At 35.2% G+C, this 16,968-nt stretch overlaps 1 protein-coding gene across 4 annotated transcripts in view; it reads left to right on the top strand.

The window, feature by feature from the left end:
• Positions 1-16,968, top strand: part of MARCHF1 (membrane associated ring-CH-type finger 1) — a 145,023-nt gene that overhangs the window by 60,451 nt on the left and 67,604 nt on the right. The window lies entirely within an intron of this gene.

Raw genomic sequence — 16,968 nt, 5'->3', positions numbered from 1 at the left:
ATGGTGAGTGTTCTGCATGCAAAACTATTGATAGCAGATGTTCAGACCGTATTTTGACAATACTGAAGTTATCTTGAATTGTATCAAGATACAGTAAATTTTGAATAAATAGCCTCACTGATGATAACTTAAATCCTGCAGTTTCCACTCATTCAAATAAATCCCTTTACATCAGTAGACCTTCCCAGGTGAGTAAGCAAAGTTATTTGTAAAGACTTCAAAGTGACCCATATGTAGGAGCAAAAATTGAATATGTATTCGCTTCTCTTAAACTGCGTGGGAATTGTCATCTGTACCAAAACCATGTCTGAAACATTTCCAGTTCAGTATGCCTCATCCAGTTCATTATTGACTTTAAAACTGGCACAACATATTTTCTGTCCAGAGAAGCACAAGGAGGAGCTGCTCTTCTGTTGTTGGAAATAGAAAAGTGACTGATTCCTTACAACCACTGGTGAATGTGGTATTCTGAAGAGAATTAAGAGGCAATGGTCTGTTTGAAATTTGTTGGCATTTTGTTAAGAAAAGACCTACTTAATATGGCAAAATTCTCTAGTTCAGTGGTAGATTATACAGAATGTAAGTTTCTGCTAAGGAAGAAAACAAAAAAATGGCAGCACTAAAAATTGTAAATTTTAGTTTAATTAATATACTATTACTATTATAACTTATTTCTATCTGGAATTATTTACTTTAAGATGAAAAGGAAATGAAAAACAATGATTCACAAAGTGAGAAATTTAATGTATATTATCCCCCTACTTAGTTGTTCTTTTTAATTTTTTCTTGCTTTTATTTAATTAATAATAATGTCTAGGTAATACTAAAAGGAGACAGCTATGAATGAATTTAAATATGTGAAAATTTGCATATTTTGATATCTAATCTAGTCACTTAGCTTCGTTTGAAAATGCAAATCATCCAGATGGGATTTAGCAATGATAAACTGGGAATACAGTTCATAACAGCTGAATCAGTAGAGTTAGCAGGTTTTAAAGTTAGTAATATGAAGGAAATTCAAAAACTAACTTATGTGAAAATCTAGATTGCTGCATAGGTGATGAAGTGCTTAAAAAAACCGGGGATTTAGACAGTTGAGGATGATAACATGTCCTGTAGTGTCATGATTGGTTGTAGAATAACAATTTTCATAACAAAAACAGTATCTCTTGAGGCTTATCAGGCTTTCCTCTGCGTTTGTCTTCACTTCCTGCTTTCTCAACCATTATTCTTTCTATGGTACACTTTGTTATTAGACAGATGACTTGTATCATAATCTTTTTCTGGCAGTGTCTTTCTAATTTGTGGACTGTAGGCTGAAAATCCCCATTTTACTCATGAGGAAGTATAAAATCTCTTTTTAAATAAGTTTTTATTTTGGTTAGTTGTAGACTTCCATTGTTGAAATTTTTTTTGTATGATCGTATGTGAAGATAGACTGTAGGTGATATGTCTGTTTTTGCTGGGAAGCAATCCTTGATATTTTTGTTTGACCTCTACCATATTCCTTTTGTGGATACTTCTGATTAATCAGAATTTCTTCTCCAGGGCACATCTAAAAATATTGCATCTTTGCCAAAATTCATTCTTTTAGCCTCACTGCCTTTGTTACCTGGTAAAATGTTGTTTCAGGAACTGGACTGTTGCAATTCTTGCATTTCCATCCAGTCCTCAGATTTGCTCTGCTGCTGTAAGGATTGTATATTTTTTGAATCCTGCAGGAGATTGAATGTAGTAGTATAAAAATAGACCGTAAAAATGCTACAGTTTGCATGTAGTATGAAGTGTTGATAGCGATGGTAATTACTCTTCACCATGACAACAGGCTCATGCAGTTAAATGGAGATGTAGCCATGTGTGCATGATTCTGGAACTGTGATTCTGAAATATTTTTAATAGCTGTTTCATAGTAAAACTGGATTTGACTTTCACCGCCAGTTAATAAATACACTGCTTGGAAAAAAAAAAAAATACACAAAAAAAAAAATCAAAACCATTTCTGTTCTGCATTTTAATACAGAGGTTGTCTTTAAAACTCCATTTTAGAACTTCTGATAAGGCTTTTCAGAACAAATTTTGTTCCCTTTAAGCATAGAACCCTGAGTAGTCATTTGACAGTGCCACTTTCCCAAAGGGTAATGACCCAAGAACTGCCAACACGTTTTATTAAGTTTTATGAAAAGAAATGTTTTCTGACATTGTGAAAGTAAGGAGTCTCAGAGAGAAGAAAGCAGGTTATGATCATTAACAAATTTCTCACTAAAATCAGCTGTTTTTTCATTAAGCAAGTAACAGGGGTGCAGAAAGGCAACACAGAAGGGGAAAAGAAAAGGAAGTGGTCCCACGACGTCATTGAAATAACATGGAGTTAAATAAGATCAGTTACCCCATCTCAATTTAACTGATGTTAAAACATTCTGTCTTAAATCAAATAAATTCTGAAGTATTTCAGAAGTCAGTTAAATATTGCTGGAAACATTTTCCATTGTTGTTCAATTATTCTTTTCAAAACAAACATGATATTATCCCCAGACTTTATAACTTCAGTCTAATTTATTTGCAGATTGGAGTCTTTCTGTTCAATTCTAGATGGAACTCTGTATTCAGTAGAGAACAACACGCTGTTTCTGAGCTCTTGTTCCTGCATATGCTTTTTCTAAATTTTAAAAGTTCATCTTTCCTAATGTCCATAATGAGATTTACTGGGGAGCTATATTGTAGCACTTCGGCTTCTTACAGTAGTTTCCATATTCATATGAATATCTTAAAAGATATGGTATGTTCCAGCTTGAATTTGGCAGAGTGAGTGGTTGTACGTGGTATTCCATGTCAAGTCCTAACTGCTGTGATACTAATTATTCCATATTCAGTAACATACCTATCATACTGAGTGGGTTTAGAATCACTTTATTAATATATTTATATAACGAAATACTAATTTAAAACCAAACTTTGGCTATGTTAAGTCTTGATCAGTGCACAAAGGCCGTCTCAATTCTCAGTGTATTTGCCCCTCTGTTCTTTCTCAATCATTAGTTTTTACTTTAAGTTTGCAAGAAGACCCTTTTCTATTTAATTTTGTTTTAAAAGATCAGTTTTTGTGGGTTTCTCTAGTTTTTTGGTTAGCTTATTTGGATGATTTGGTTTTGTTTTCCTGGTAATTACTACTTTGGATAGTACTTCTTAGTATGTTTGTTTTTTTTTTCTTCTTCTATTTTTAGGATTTTATCTACTATATTTATCTTTTCTGAACTGTATGTTCGTTTGCATATAACATAAAGTTGCTGCAGTTTTTTTCCTTGTCTTAAATGCAAATTCATGTTTTTCATCTTTCTCTGACTTTTGCTAGATTGAGAAAAGAGTAATGTTTTCTACCATAATTGAAAAGGTTATGGATCTTCAAAGCTCATAATTCTATGCAGTAATATTTGCATTCTTTTTTGTCTTCTGAGAGATTAATGGATATGATTGAAAATTTTAATTTTAAATTCTTTATATGTGAGTCACTTATCTCCATACTGCATGTATCTTTTTATACAGTGATCCTGTAAGCTTATGTGTGTATTGTTAGTTCAGATGATTTGATGGAGATAGATAAATATTTTTTAATATTTGTTAAACAATTTTACTAGAAGCAGAACTTTGCATACCTTTGCCCAGTGTCTAGTGTGTATTCATGTCCTAATTCAGACCATGGGCATTATCAGAATATATGCTCTTAAAAGTTATGTAAAGCCTGTACTGGAGAGGGTATGTACTGGTCCTTGATTTGGTGAATTTGGTTAAACACACGAAACTAATGGGACGTGAACATATACGTAATGCTGAACTGTAGTCATTACTACATATCATACTCCCCACCTGAACTCTGTGTGAATGTTTATGGATGGATAGTCGTGTGAATAAATAGGTAACTTATGGTAGAATATGGGACTGTGTGAAAGTATTTAATATGATGCCATCTGCTTCTCCAAGAGAAAGTAAAATACACATTTCAGTTGTCCATTTGAAATAGGCACAGGGATCCCAAGTTGCTGGGTTTGGTCTCCTGCTGTTATCTGAGCACGGTTATAGTAAAGACAGTAATCATTCCAAAATATAATTAATGAAACAATGGAAGAGGCCAACCGTGAGGATCAGTCTCTTTTCCCAGGTAACTAGTGATAGGATGAGGTGATGGCTTTATGTTGTGCCGGGGGAGGTTAAGTTTGGATATTAAGAAAAAAAAATTATCAGAAAGAGTGGTGAGGCATTGGAACAGGCTGCCCGTGGTGTTGGTGGAGCCATTGACCCTTGGAGGTGTTCAAGAACCATGTAGACATGGTACTTAGAGTCATGGTTTAGTTGGCATGGTGGTGATGGGTTGGTGTTTGGACTAGGTGATCTTGAAGGTCTTTTCCAACCTTAATGATTCCATGATTCCAGTGATGATATACTGGGAAGGTAATTGTTGGAACCATTTGGGGTTTAATTTTAAGTTCTATTAACTATATGAAAGCTCTGAATAAGAGTAAGAACACTTTATCTGAAATACAAATTTAACACGGAACACAGAAGGTCTTCATCTGATCTTGAACTGTTTGCCTGAGTTTTACCAAGGTAGTATAATTCCTTCCTGAAAATCCTGTGAAATGGAATCCCTGTAGGTTTCTATTGACGGTGTGAGCCTGTTATTGGTCATCTCATGGGTTAAAGGGATGTTTAAGACCAGCATTCTAATTTGTTGTAAGGAAATTGAGTAGTTTAATACCCTAAAACTAGATGTAAGTGATGAAAAAAGTAATTACCTAAGATGGAGTTGGTTTCACCTGAATTACTTTCATATTTGTATAACTATTAAGTATACATTACATTAATTAGGCTGAACAACCATTTTGTAATTCAACAACCCTATGCTTAGAAAATTCTGTAGAGACACTGCTTTTGGAAATCAACTTATACTTTTAATGTAGTAGCCAGTGTGTATACATGGATAAAACTGTGAAAAAGAAAGAAATGTAATTTCAAAAGGGCCAGAATTATTCACTCTTTCTAATCAATTATATGCTGTTTAAACCTTCACTTGGGCTTTACAAGAATGCTGCTGGATGCAGCGTACAGCATATTTAATTACAGACAGAAAAAAGAAACTGTTAGAAATATTACTATCTGTGGTTCAGATGAGTCACTGATAAATTCTGTATTGGAATTGCTTGTGGAATAATGTATGAGATTTGAATAAATTTTTGGGGTGTGGGGAATTCTAAATACCTCACATCAGCTAGTGCTAGAGGTTTGTATCTCAGCTGGACTGATCCTTTCTGTTCTGTGCTGAGAAGCTGTTAGAGTCACTTAAAGTGACTCTAGATTTACCTCTCATAGGCTTTATTAAACTTCTGCAGCATTTCAATAAAAGCCAGCATTTATTCTGGTATTCTTAGACTAAAGATTCCCGTTGCCATTTTTCACTTTGTTTTTTTTATTTGCTTCACTTTCTATTTTCTTTCCTTGGATGGTCTTGAAAAGAACTTTCCTGAATGCTGGCTTCAATTTCAGAGTACATTGCTGTTATTTATCCAAGTAAGACTTTATTTAGCTTCATACTTAAGCACAGTATTTCTTTTTTCTTGGCATTAAGTATTCATTTTTACAAACATCTTTGTTCGTGGATTTGGCAAGAAGTTGCTTTTTCTAGATCAATTTACTATAAGAAGGCATTTGCAATGTATATTTCTTAAATATCTGTATAACTGTTGAAAAGAGTGCATTCGGTTCCTTTACTCTTCCCCCAGAATATTCAGTGCACTTTATTTCTCATAGCAACATGCATTCACAAGGTTGATTCAGATGTCTTTCATATCAATTATTCATAACCTGTTACTTTTTTACAGTTGAAGCTGTCTAGTTAGTCTCTCTCACTTAGGAAGAAGGCTCATCTTTTAAATGTGGAATTCTAAATGTGCTAACTTGTTGTAGTTTTGCAGAGAAGAGCTATGTCTCAGTGCAGCAGAGCTGTTTACATAACTTTTGGCTGAAGTCTCAGAAATGATTTTTCTAGTGATTTTTTAATATGGCCATAAAAATTTTAGATGTGGTCAACAGTGCAAAGAGCTCCAGAGTATACAACAAACAGTGTTACAGGTGCTGAAAGAAAAAGACCAGTACCAGATCACCATTACAGTTTTTATCTGGAAAGTAAGTTCTAGAAAATGAGAAAATCAGACAGGGCCAAGTAATTAACCTAAATTCTTGATAAGGTGAAATGGGTTAATCTCAGTTTAGCTCTGTAAAGCCTGCAGTACTGTTACTATCTGAGTACCTACCTTTAAAGAGGAGGCCATGTTTACGGGAAGCATCCAATAAATGTTTCTCCTTATTCATTTGTTGAAAGAGTAACGCGTGCGAGGAAAGGTAAGGTTTGTACTTAGCTTAAAAGAAACTGGTGTGGAATGATCCTGCGACTTGTAAAATTTCATGCTGATAATATTGGACGCTTAATTTAAATTACTCATTTGCATAGTAGCATTGCCACACCCGAGGACCCATATTTTTTTTCCATGGTATTTGCAGTACAGTATTTCTTGAATTACAAGATCTACAGATAGTTATGGGATAAGCTCTGTACTGTGCTGACCGCCACAGTCTGTGCAACTCTGTCCTATAGACAGAAATGTCTGTATGTAATTTGCTTTGGAGACTGTGTACTTATACTGGCACCTCTTGATATACATACAGGAGCTGTTTAGAGAAGGTAGAGAAGGGTAGGAATCAGAATTTCCCTCATATACCTCATTTTCTTTGAACTTCTCATTAGTTTAAATTGTACCTAATCATGTAAGTTTGTGCTATTTCTGCAACAGGATTCATTCTTTCCTTTACAAATGCTTCCAAAAATATTCTTTTAATATAAAATGGGCCTGTGTGACTAAGTAGGGAAGCCTTTTCATGCATTCATAGTAGTGTGAGAGTTCTGCTACAGACAGAAGGGGGAGAGAAAGAAAGTAGTATACTGCAGAGAGCTGTACATCCCCTAGATACATCCCTCATACATTCTCCCACTATGGCATCCTCTGTAAGAGTCTTTGCAGCACTATAACTTACATGGTGTTAGTTTAGTGCAATAGATTAGTATAAAGCACATCCTCTCTCTGCAGCTAGCCATTTTTCTGATGCAGTGTTACGTCAAAGTGTCCCAGAGCCATTTCAGCCTATTACTGCTATGTATTCCACCCAACCTGCTGGTGGTCTTTCCTGCAGCCTGATGAATGAGGACTATCTTGGAAACAGTGGCAGAGCTTTAGTTTTTAAATTAGTTTTTAAATCAGTAATTTAAATACAGTGCTCTGTAGTTGCTAGAGGAGATTAATAACACTGAATGTAGATAAAAATATACTCTTTTCTAGAGGTATGGACGATATCAATCTCTAGTTTTGTTTAGCTTGATTGCAGCTGCAATTATGACCTCCCTTCTATAGCAAAGAACAGCAACAAGAAGTGCTGGAGTAATGAACTGAAAAGGAAGAATGATTATGACTATTATGTAGGTTAAAATGCTGGCTTTCACTGTAGGTAACTTTCATGTAAGTTTGTGAAAGTCGCTTCTACTTTATTACTCCAGCCTCTAATATGATCCCAATATCATCCCAAATGATAGCATTTGGGATAAAATTTCACTTATGATTGTAACGTACTTAACTCCTGCAGATACAAAGACATTAGTCTTATCTTGGTTGACAGTGGAAAAATAAGTGAGTTTGGAAAACCAGTACAGTGGGGGAGAAGATAGCACAGTAGTCAGAGCTGTTTTCTAGAGATGAAGCTTCAGACAGGCTGAGGAATTAACAACATCAACTAGGTACTACAATGCGTATTCTCATTATTGACTCAAATCTTGATCTGGATTTGTAGGAAAAGCCACTGCTATCAATTAAATTATAAATGGATAATGGATAATGTGCGAATGTTGTGTTGCATCTGTTGACCTAAAACTTGAACACAGGAATTTCTATACTGACATGCAGAAGAACTTCTTTACAGTAAGAGTAACGGAGCCCAGGAACAGGTTGCCCAAAGAGGTTGTGGAGTCTCCTTCTATGGAGAAATTCAAGACCTATCTGGATGCCTATCTGTGCAAACTAATGTAGGGAACCTGCTTTAGCAACAGGCTTGGACTGGGTGATCTCTTTGAGTTCCCTTCCAATGCCCTGCAGTTCTGTGATTCTGTAACTGCTGGATGTGAAAGAAATCTGCCTGACCTCGTTAGGCTAATTACATCTGAGGTTAATCCACACATCCTTTCATGAAGTATGAAACGAGAGGAATAATAAGATGAGATTAACAGGGGAAAAATTAGGCTAAATTTGAAATCTGGAATGAAAACATTTGTCTGTGATGTCTGTGATAGTGTTTTACTATTGCTGATTTTCTGTCCACATGTTTAGTTGTGGATTTTTTTTTTTTCCAACCCACTATCTCTGAATGAAATATGTCCTAGTTTTTCTTTCCTCTATAATCATTTCACTGGATTTTTTTTTATTGCACTTCTTTCACTTTTGCTTCTGTGAGAGGGAAGGTATTCCGTGTTGCACGGATTTTCTTTTCCCTTCCTTCCTCCCTTCTTCCTTCCCTTCCTCCCTCCCTTCCTCTTCCCTCCCTCCCTTCTCTCCTTCCCTCCTTCCCTCCCTCCTTCCCATTTGAAGAACATAGGAGATTGTACACTTTCTATATAATTCCACTTTATTCTTCTAGAGTGCTTTGAAGTTCCAATCAAGAATCAGTACTGTGTTGTGAGGCTGTCTTCACTATCCAACAGTTCATAATTATTGTTCTCACTGTAAACTGCTGAAAGAAATATTTATTGGGAGTGTGTTAGTAGGGAGAAAAGGTGTACTGTAGAATAAACGTGATTATGAAAACTCATTTACTGATTAGACAATTAGTGTGAACCTTTTGGTTTGATCTTAAAAAGAAACCACCCAAAACAAAGAAAAAAATATCCAAGTCTGAAGCAGCTGCAGAATTGCCACTGCTTTTATTTCACACAGAAGCTGCTGAGTACAAGCAGTGTACGTTTGAGTGTAGGTTGAGGAAATTTGTAGTTGTGTGTAATGTAACTTTGCTATGAGAGTGGTGAGGTGCTGGAACAGCTGCCCAGAGAGGCTGTGGACGCCCCGTCCATCCCTGGAGGTGTTCAAGGCCAGGTTGGATGGAGCCCTGGGCAGCCTGGGCTGCTATGAAATGTGGAGGTTGGTGGCCCTGCAGGTGGTGGGGGGTTGGAGCTTCATGATCCTTGAGGTCCCTTCCAACCCTGGCCATTCTGTGATAACTTAATGAAGTGGACACTGAAGTAGGAGATGTGTAGATCCAATGGACTTCAAATCCACTGTAGATGAAGAAAGATCAGATATTACATGTGCTTCTGAGAGCTCTCAGATGTTTCCGTTGAGAGTCTGAGCGTGTGGTGCATTAAAATGACATGCTCAGACTTCATGTGTAGCGGGGAAATAGATTTTAGTTATTTATATTTAAGCATATATTCCTCTCAGTAAATGACATTAATTTAGACTACAGTATTTCCTAATGCTGAATTAATTGAATTTATTTTTTTATTAGGAAAACCTGAGTTTACTTAGTTATGGTTGATGTTTGTTTTCTGTGGGTAATATTATTTCAGAACATGCTAATTGCTTCTTGTAATCTTTGTAATCTATAAATATTAATGCTCATGAAATGTTAATAACAGCTGATAAAAACAAAATGTGAAAAAATGAGCATTTGAATTAATCAATTTATACTGATTTTATAACTGCTTAGATAGTTACTAGTTTGTCAAAACATCAGTAATGTTTCCTGTTTAACTGTAGTAGTGTTAAGGTAGTTTGAATATTTTATAGAGAATAAATATGATTTTCCTTCAGTTTCTTTGCATTTGTGGTTTTAATTAAAACTGAGATGATAAAGTTCTGAGGATTGAAAATCATATGCTTAGGATATCTGAAATTATGTCTGAGTTTGGTCATTTGTCAAAGTGCGATTTTTAGTTGCAAAGTCCAAATCAGAATTCTGCAATGTCAGAACCTGTTTGAAATAACAAGATTCAGTTGGAAGATTATATTTTGTTGTGTTTTGTTTTCTGCCCAGTTAAAACAAACAAACAAACAAACAAAAAACTGATCCATTTTTTCCATGGTTTTTTTTTCAGTCATTACATATTCACAGTTCAGCTAATGTATTGAGCAGTAGGGTTGGGCAGTACCATCTCAAGGCTAAATATTCAATATGTTGATACTCAAATCTAAATAGAGACTGGAAGTGTTTCATGAGTGCCTACACTCTCGTGGTAGTATAAGTTTACATATGCAAATATGCTTAAAACACACTGTAAAAATGTAAACCATCATCATTAATTAATTTGCAGTTTCTGAAGATATTCTGAAGATCTATTGAACTTTTGAGGACAGGTAGTCATCTTGTTTCTGATTTCTATACTTTAATCATAAGATCATTCCTATTCTTGCTTCACATGAATGTTCATTGTGTTTTCTTTCTAGCCATGGATGTGATAATCATAAAATATAACTTCATTAATGTAGAGGTGCTTCTCAGAAAACCTTTTTAGCCATGGCTCTGAAGAAGTGATTAGAAAGTAAATAATTCAGCCAAGTGTAACAGTAAAACTTTGTTTCAACAATGTAAGTAATCTAGAAGCTTTTGACAGTACCGTGGCTTCAAATTGTGTAGAGCTGCTTTGGGGAAGACTGCTGCATGGCTCTTGCTGCATTCCGTCAAGAATACACTGCCCTGCACGTAAGCTGGCACAAAGATCTCATCCACCAACCACAATTTCTTTGGAACTTCTTCATGAGGAAGAAATTAGGGTGTAGATGCTGTTATTTTCTAGCATTTGTAGAACCATCAGCAGAGATTTTGGTTTTAAATAATAATGTGAATGGCAGTAACATGAGCCAATACTTTGGTCAGTCAGTGCCTGTCATTAAAAATGTATTGCTTAACAACTTCCCAGATGTACGAGATACACAATTAGCCTGGTAATTTTGTGTATTTAGTCTCAATTCAAAGCATTCAGTAAAGCGGTTGGTTTCTTGCAGATAAAAAAAATTGAAAGCAATTGATGTTCATACATGAGAAAATTCAGTATGCTTTGCTTATCTATGTACTTAGTTTAGTTAGGGTTAACTCATGAAGACCAGTTGGAATAGTATCTGTTCCTTTCTATCCCTTTATCAGTGTGTTCAGAAGTGACTATCAAATTGTCTATCTCAGATAGCATACTTAGGTCCAGATTGTGCTTTAATTATTAAAAAAAAACCACAAATCTCTACAAGCAAATATACACTTTAGTTTTTAAAACATTTTAGTCATCTGGAGATCTCATATTAACGTGAATTTTCTTTGTACGGGCCATTTTCTGAGTTTTTTCCTTGTTTTACTTCTCGTTTTCTAATTGTGTAGTATAGGTGAGCTGTTTCTTTACCAAAATATGGATATAGATTACTTTCTGTTTCTGAAAATGTTACTTTCTGATAATGTGGATGGGATCAGAATAACTTCGCTAGTCCTTTTTTGTTGGTGGTGTTTTGGTTTATTTCTCTTTACATTCGGAGCAGAATAATGGGATAAACACCACGTGTATTGCTTGTTCTGACATGAAAGATTAAAAACCCAGTATTTGTATTTTCCTTATTATGACTTTGTATTTTGCTCACACAATACAAATTGTCTTCTTCAGAAAAGAAACCAAAAAAGCCTTCCAGCCAGCTTGCAGATTCATAACATGGCTATCTTAGGAGAATAAAATAGGATTTCTAATTTAGATGTGTTAGAACCTGAAAAAGCTAAAAATATTTACTGTTTCGTACCTTTACCAAATTAAAGCAGTGCTCATTTGGACATCTTAGACATGAGAATTAAGCCACTGTTCCATGTGCCATGATAAAGAATGAAGAGAGAAATAAACTTTTTTTTATAATGGGAGATGTAGGAGGAATCAACTATGTGAAACAGAAACAGGAGATGTTATGTATTTACTCCTTTCTCTTTCAACCCCAGTGCTCAATGAAGCCCAATACTAAGAAATGCCAGCTCTTAAAAAGCATTGCTTAGAAAGCTGAGAGTGAAGATTGAATATATTTACTTGAATGCATCTGACCTATGGGTTATCTTGGAAATAGAATATTAAAGAAAAAAAACTGATTCATAAGTGTGTCTGTGAATAATGCCTGTTCTAGAAAGTTTTTACTGTTCTCTAATAGTCCTCCAGCTGCGGCCTCTAGCTTTGAGTGGTCTGAGGTGGTAATATTCATGAAGATATTGAAACTATTTTATATTTCTCAGTACCTCCTGTACTCCAAGAAATTGCTGTGATGAAAGTTTCACAGTCTTGAAGCTTGTTTTTGCCTCCTTCTTGGTAACTTCCATTTTTGTACTATAAATCTTACCTTCCGCAAGTAGACTTTGTCTTGTAAAAAATACTGTGTTTTCCATAAATGAAAGGCCGGTGATTGATGAGTTCCTTTGCTTGGAAAAGGTTTTTTCAGATGTAATTTAAAAGGTTTAGGTTTATTTTTTCTTATTTCAAATGATTAAAACTTCTCAATGCTTTTTTAACTTGCATATTACATTCAGAGTATGCATATAAATATACATATGTTGTTTGCTTTCATTTCTCATAGTGTAATACATTCACAGATGTGTATATCTGTCATCCCCATTTCTAAAGGTCTTTCAGCTGGGAGGAAGCATTGTAGAATTTCATTTCAAAATCTTAATAATGTTCAGTACAGATGTCTTACAGAGGTTCACCTTCCTTTTACAGAGAAGGATGATCAAAACTTAAGTTGTACTGTTTTACCTTTTAAGTTTATACAAATTTTAAATATACTTTAACTCACATCATATTGCAAGTATGCTGTTTTTAAGAGGAACGTGTTTTTTGAAATGAGCTTCTCTTTGTCATCAAAGCTTAAAAACCACACTGTAATCTGTGTTGATTTGCAGAATCTTTTCTAACTTCCAGATTGGAATAGATCTGAGCAAAACCAGGGCGTACAAAAATCAACTGCAGAAGATTTAGCCATTAGTGTTAAAGATTTATGCCTGATTTGATGGTGCATCAACTCTTATTTCTTATCTGGGTAATCCTCTTGGCTGTGAGAGGATTAATTGTGCAGCCATCGTAGTAATGCGCAGGGAGCCAAGATGGGAGATCTAACAAAAGATATTTATTACGACTTTACCAAGGGCCATCTTTTTCAGTTGATGGGATAACTGAACCCATTCATACATTAATACATTCCTTAGCCATAGGCAGCGCGTCCCTAAAATACTTACACAAGCTGAGGATTGCAAAGAATGAAAATATTTGGGCCTGCCTGGTGTACGTGCGTTTATTTATTTTTTCTCCTCATGTTCCTTCTCTCTGTTCCTTTCATCTCACTGTGGAGGAGCAGTCAGTACAATAACAAAGAAAATCAATCCTTTATAGCTATAATGTCAGGAGCTGTTATCTTGTGGAGATAATCAAGCTGGGGCTTGGTAAGAGATCAGCTGTATAAAAAAACAAAAGAATAGGTCTAAAAAACAGGTAGCTCCCTTCTCGACAAGTTTTCGTTAGTTTTTTTTCAGCACATGCTGGTTTTGTATGATTTTTAAATTTATCTTTTAAAGGAGCATTGTTGGGAAAGTAAAAGTCAAGAAAATACCATTCATCACTGCATGCTTGAACACACAGCAATTACAACATTAATTTTCTACTTTTCATGTTGCATAGTGGATACAGCCTTTGTGTAAGCACTTAGACAGATAAGATACCACTTGGTATGCAGTAATGATGTCATTCAAAATAAGCTTACTTCTTGCTATAGTTGCAAATACAGTGTTTTTGTATGAGACTGAGTAATTAAATAAAGCAAGCAATACACTGCATTTTTGGTTTGCTGCAGTATGGCTGAGGTTGGTATTATTTATTGAACTTCTAATATTCAAATATTATGCTGCTCTTAGAGTTGTTTTCCTATTTTGTCGAACAGCGTTGAGAAAGCTATAATGAAATTCAAATCTGAAGAGCTCTATGTCTTTTGTCTATATAGAAAAGGTGGGCATAAACATGGTTATTGAAACCAGATTCATCCAGAATCAAATGGTTTGGGTGGTTACCAGTAGATTCATCTAGCCCACTGTCAAGTCTCCTCCTACTACTGCCTATAGAAGGATATACAGATCACTCCTCTGTGATATGCTCCTCAAGTTTGGAGAGATTTGCAGTTGCAAGTCGACCTCATGGAATATCACAGGATACTTTGCAGCCCTTGTTAAATGTTTTTGTTTTCATTAGTTCCTCCAGTTGCTTACCTTTCAATATCCATCAAATGTTAACTTTTAACGTTGCTCAAATTCTCTGACAGAGTTCCAATGTTTCATTTCTGTGTGAAGAATTACTGTCTTTTATTACCATTAACCAAATCCCCGGGCTCCTACTTCGGTGTGTATTGAAATAAGTTATCAAAACTGATCTAGGTTCTTTAGAAAGATTGCTCTTAATGCCTCCTTCATAGCCCAAATTAAAAAAAATTGGAGAAGCCCCTGAGGGCCTGACACATGTTTGCTCATTTGCTGTTTCTGAACAGTTTTGAGACTTGTTATGTGAATTTTGCAAAAAACAACAATCTTATAAGTACTCTATATTTCATTTTCACTGATTGATACAGTTTCCAAGGTACCATTATCACTTTTCAACCTTTGAGTGAATCGCAATTAAATAAATTAAGGCAATTTTTTTTTTTTTTTTTGCTGTGAGAAATCTGAAGAATGTGAATGACATTCATAAGCAAAATAAGAAGAGTGCTACTCCTGACTTCTCGTGTATCCCCAAATAACTGGATCAGGAGGAAATTTTCCAGCACGTGCACAGGTGCTGCAAATTCAATAAGAGGAGAGAGGGGAAGTGGGTTAGTCTGGCATGAAGAGGCCTTCTCTGAATAAATGTAGAAAGGATTTGGGGTCCTAATCTAGTACCCAGGGTAGTTCTTTTATGCAATTGGCACTAGAGTTACTATTATCAGGCATAAGTGCCTGGATTTAAATCAAAATTGAAAGCTTTTTGTTTCTACCTGAAAACAGATCATCTGAAATTAGCAAAGGTGAGCTAGGTTTTTATGAAGAGTGTTCATGAGACGGATCCTGTTTCTGTAAATTCAGCAATGTAAAATGGTTGTACATGTTTCAAGAGCGATTGTGGGATGCCTTGGAATTACGTATCTTTCACAGTGCACTAGATTCTTTGGCATTGCATACTATGGTTGGCTAAACAGCAAATGTTGGTGAAGGTATGAGGCTGAATTTGATCTGTAACACGTGCAGACCTTCTGCAATATGTAAGTGCTGTATCACTTGCTAGACATTTGGCTTTCTACTTTAACTCCCAAAGTCTGATCTAAATCTTTCCCTCAATTTCATTTCATGGTTATTTTTCTGCCTGACGTATTTACATGGGAAGAAGGCTTTCATCTGTCTTCATGAATTATGCAGACAACTGAGTTATCATGCAAAGGTGGAAAAGGCTTTATGTTCAAAGACTTTACTGGAATCATATGCTATCACTAGCAGCTCTCTCAATGGAAAATAATAATTAAATTTTTGATGTGATTTTATTGTGATGAAAAGCTAAAATGGGGAGATGAAGACAATCAGCGCTAAAAGGGGGAAGGGCTCTGCAGGCTGGAATCAAAGTGTTGTCAGACTAGTTGTGGAGCTAGGATTGCAGGTGACCTGTTGAGTTTGCACTCTGTCACCTTTTTAGCCCACACTTGAGAGATATGATGTATTCTTTAGCTACAAGTGCACAGACAATGAACTTCACAGTTGCACGGAGAGTTTCCATACGGTTCCATATTATACATTATCTTTTGTGCCTGTTATCAGTTGTGCAGTCCTTCAAATTGTGCACTTACATTTAGAAGTAGATATTTTTTATTTATGCCTTCTGTTTGTTGTGTGTTCAGTTAATTTCGCCTTTTTGTTATCCTATACCAGTTTGCCTCAGAGTATTTTAAATTGAGATTTCTAGGTGGGATGTTATATTATCCTTAGAAATGAGATACTTAGATTTTGTAAGAGAACCTTGAAGCATTTATGAAGCAGTCTGTTTTAGAAATAGCTCAGGGCTTTATAGGTTGGGGTGAATGTTAAACGTGCTTTTTGTTGTTCTGTGTCACAGAGACGTTAGGATGTGTAAATGCAGCATCCTTAAGCAGCTGCCCAGTTAATGTTTTAAACTTGGCAGCAAACTGAATTTTTACAATTTTAGTAATTTTAAAATTATTTAATAATTACACATTCTATCCTATGTGTGCTGTGCTGAAGTATATGTTAAGGTGTGTCAGTTCTCTGTTAAAATTGTCAACCATTATTAAATTGTTAACTGTAGTACTGGTTTATGAGAATAAGATGTTCATTTATAAAGAAATTATTTATTCCAGTTACTTAGTGAAGTGAAAACAGGGCATTGGGTTCCTGCTACATTGATAAATATCAACATATCTGAGGTAGTTTGTGTAAATGAAAATGTCCACACTGTGATACGGGTACTGCTTCCAGTTGTATGACCAAGTATATTCTGTTTAAGGTCATTTACTATTTCTGTAATTTAAAAATACCACCATACATGGATAAACTATTTGAGTTTATATTACTTTCTTTTTTCTTTTCTAATGCTAAAATATTTGAGAATAAGCTGAGATACAAATTCTACATTGCTTACAAATAATGGGAAATTTACAAGTCTCCCATGATGCCAGCAAGAGCATCTGCATTCCCAAATTTACCCATGACAATAATATATAACTTTATTGTATAATACCCTACTTCCTTTAACCACAGGAATTTCCACAGTGATTCAAGTAAATGGACTTCTTGCAGAAGGAAAATAGCTTTTGTCAAAAAAAGGTAAACTAGTGTTAAAGGTCAACTTTT

Source organism: Meleagris gallopavo, chromosome 4 (assembly GCF_000146605.3).
Source record: "Meleagris gallopavo isolate NT-WF06-2002-E0010 breed Aviagen turkey brand Nicholas breeding stock chromosome 4, Turkey_5.1, whole genome shotgun sequence".
Classification (NCBI taxonomy): Eukaryota; Metazoa; Chordata; class Aves; order Galliformes; family Phasianidae; genus Meleagris; species Meleagris gallopavo.
Note: the sequence above shows the minus strand (reverse complement) of the source record. Positions and strands in the feature narration are given on the sequence as shown.